The sequence below is a fragment of the Gavialis gangeticus genome, unplaced genomic scaffold, assembly GCF_001723915.1.
Source record: "Gavialis gangeticus isolate Ggan-Ray unplaced genomic scaffold, GavGan_comp1, whole genome shotgun sequence".
Classification (NCBI taxonomy): Eukaryota; Metazoa; Chordata; order Crocodylia; family Gavialidae; genus Gavialis; species Gavialis gangeticus.
In genome coordinates this window covers 193,194,801-193,198,519 of record NW_017728992.1, presented here as the reverse complement: position 1 = coordinate 193,198,519, position 3,719 = coordinate 193,194,801, and positions in this window count along the sequence as shown.

Genomic DNA, 3,719 nt, shown 5'->3' with positions numbered 1-3,719 from the left:
CCACCCTCTGAGTGCGACCCCTCAGCCAATCTGCAATCCATCTGACTGTGTAGGCATCGATGCCACAGTCACCTAGTTTTTTGAGTCCCGGGGCTCAGCTGCGTGACATGCATAGAAGGGATGTCCCTCGCCAACGCCCATAGTCACTCCACACTGAATGTGCAAGTTGACTCCAGAACAGCTCCTCTTTCTTGGTACTCATCCAGTGGAAAACTGAGAAGTGTCAGCCCTAAAAGGCCTGAAAATGCTGCTGGCACATTAAATGTCTTCTCAAACAAGGGCCTGTCTTCACTTAGCTGCTGTGGCTGACTTCGGCTCTGCTTCAAGGGGCCCTACAGTGAAAGGCCCCCTCGTTTTTCTTTCCCTCTTCTTCATCTCAACTTTCTTAAAGGGCCCCAAGCCCTTATCATGGGCACACATACTCCATAGTGTTCAATGCGAGTAGGAGGGGGGCCTGTCACACCTGTGTGGTCCTTGGATGTCGGATTCCTCTTTATCCCAACACACTGGGCATGTCCATACTGTAGTCAGAGAGGTGACAGCGGCTGGTCCAGACATACCCAACTTTGCTTTAAACTAGGTGGCTCAGGCAGCAATTGTAGTGTGCCTGTTGGCAGAGTGTGGGCTCAGAGCAATGGGTAAATACTCAGGGGTTAGCCTATATCTATGGCAGTGCCCAAGCTGGCCTCATTAAGGCTGCATTTGCACCACGGGCTGCATTATACAACAGGCCACTATCTTTCTCTCTGTCTTTCTCCTCTCCGCACCCTCATTCACTCTCAGCGTGCTTGGACAAGCACTCAGGCCATCTTGGAGTCAACAATCAATGATAAATCTCCTTTTGGCGTTTCTGTGACTTGGCCCTGGTGCTTTTGGAGCATCTATTGTCTCTGACAGACTGCAAAATAAAATGGGGTTGTATAAATTGGAGCCACTTCCAGAGCCAGACACTTGCCTGGCCAGTTGCGAGGAGCCTTCCTGATCTGGCTGGATTACAGCCGTCTTAACTCCACTTGGATGAACTGTCCTGAACCAATGTCTCCAATATCTTGAGCACAAAAAGGCTTGTCTTTGAATGTCACTCATGATGCAGGTCTTTTATCTTCCACAAAAATATTTACTGGGCTGTTGTGTGGAAAAGCTCAGCCAATGTTTAACCTCTTTGTCTTTCTTTTGCAAGGACAAAACCTATGAGATGCAAAGTTTAAAGGAGTGCCATTTTCTTTCCCATTCGGAAGTGCAAGCAGGCACTCTCCAAAGTGCCTTTCAACAGCACGATAGCTGCTGGCTTTCCAACTTTTTCTTCCCCAGCTGAATTCCCAGCCAGGTCAGCACTTTTCAACAGCCCAAGAGGCATTTGGGTTTTCTGTTCCCCATGTTATTGTTCAGTCAGAGTCACTGTAACATGTGGATGAGGTTTCATGAGGAACAAAACAGCTGCAAGACTTGCAAACTCCGCATGCAGAAGCCGAAACCGAAGTGGAGTGGCAAAGTCTTGCCTGGTAAGCAAAGATTGCAAGACAGGACCTGGGGCTATTCAATATTGTCTGGGGGGGGGGGGTTACTGTGGCCAATGGGAAGCAAGACTACACAGGCCAAAATGGCCAATAACTGCATCCAAGGCCACTACCAGTTATGTGGAGCAATGGGAAGAGGTCTGCCCCTGCCATCACCTTCTAGCACAGCTGCTGCAAATGATGCAGGATGCCCACTCCAAGCACCTGGGGCCTGGTAGGCAAGTACTTGGGCTGCCATCTCCACAGTGGGGTGTTTTCTGGGTTTCCTGAGCTCTTTTCTGCTTTATGGAGGAGTAGAGGGAGAGGCACTGGCCCACAATGCATGTGTATGCCACCGCAGCAGCACACGCAGTCCCCATCCCTGGAAGTGGCACTGACCAAGGGGGCAGATACCAAGTGCAGGCTTGAGAAGGAGAAATGGGACCTGGGTTGTGGGAGGAAAGGCTGGGAGAAGAGGCAACACCTGAGAGATGCAGAGGGGCTTGACCGCAGCCAGGACCAGGGAGGTAAAGCAAGGACAGAGGGGGCTGGGCTCGGGGGATGAGGAGCCACTATCATGCTGTCAAGGGTCAAGCTTTAGCAGGACAGCAAAGCACAGCCATCCAGCAGGGCACTTTGCAATGCTGTGCCTTTGTGTTGACTGAGACACGGGAGCCAGTGGCAGAGCCTGAGGCCAAGTCTACGCTTGATATTTTTTACCACAACTTTGTTGGCTGCAGAGAGGGGAGGGGGCATCATGTAAAAGTCCTAGCATAGGTACAGCGATACTGGCAGCCTATCAAGCCTGTTTTACCTGGGAGGATAGATGAGCTCCATCCACAAAGGCAATACAAGCTATAGCTTCATGAGAAGGCTGTTTCCACTGTAGTTACACTGGCCCAGCCCTGGTCTGATGCAGGGAATACAGCCCGGCAAGGGAGCAGCACAGTGACTGCTATGACGACTTTCCTAGCAGGTCCTGCTTATTCCCTGAACAGCACTTGTACTTGGAAGCCAGCCTCCGTCATCCATGAAACACTACAGACCTGGCCCAATGAGGCAAAGGGAGGAAGAAGAGAAGAGAGAGAAATCACAGAGAAAACACAAGCAGGATTCAACTGGGAAAACAGGTGTAGCCACCCGGGACTGCAGTGGCGACATCCAGAGCTTAAAGCATAAGTCTGCAGAGCTGTGCCCAGGGGGTATCTACTACTCTATACACGCTGCCCAGCCGACTCCACTTATGCAGCTGTAAAATGCGGAGAATAAAAACTTTCTGCTGCCCCCATAGCATAAAGCCAAGGTTGAGTAATAATATCTGTTGTGCAGGGCTTACATAAAGCAGTCAGGACAGAAGGTGTGAGGCAAGCGACAACTGTGAACAGAGAACAATTAGAGGGGAGAGACTGGCAGAGGCAGGAAATGCTCCCGCACACCTGAAAAATAACAACCGCAGGAAAGACAGCCCGCAGCAGCCACGGGCGGGGGGAGAGCTGCCAGGGAGCCACGGCGGCGGAGCTGGGTGTGCGGAGCGGACAGACTGGACCGCATTGCTCCAGCCCCTCCGGCAGCTAGAAATGGTTTTGTCAGACCCCGAGGCCCAGAAAGAAGTGATGCGAAGCCAAATCTCACCTGAAAGAGAAAGAAACTAAAAACAAATGGGGACTCACATAAATCCACCCACTCCTGTTCCTGGTAGAGCCCATGGCACGGCTCTGGCAATTTTGGTGAGAGGCCGACTCTAAATTTTGCCTTCCAGGCAGACCAGCCCATTGCTCCTGAGTTGCACCTGGGGGGGAAATGTCATCCAGCGAACTCGGTGAACTAGAGAGCGCCCTAATGAGAGCTACGTATAGTCTGCACACTCTATTTTTATCCCACTAAAATAGTTACAAGGGAAATATGAGGTTAATGGGGACCTGCATTCCAGCATGGATGTTTTTCATGAAAACCAACTTCTCGAGGTGACTCCTCAAGCTACAAGAGGGAGTTGATGTCAGTCAGTATAAGGGCCATTGACTCCAAATGCTGTGTCCGTTCTTGCCCCAGCTGAAGAGCTGGCCCAGGATTATGCAGAGAGAAAATGATGGCAAGTTTAAAGGACTCATTTAGTCACTTTTATTTGGGGCCAGCAAGTGGAAAGTGGGGTTACAACAGTGTAGGGGGAGGCTGCTTGTGAATGTCACGTCCTGGTGGGGTGGGAAGGGGGAGCAACACTTCCCG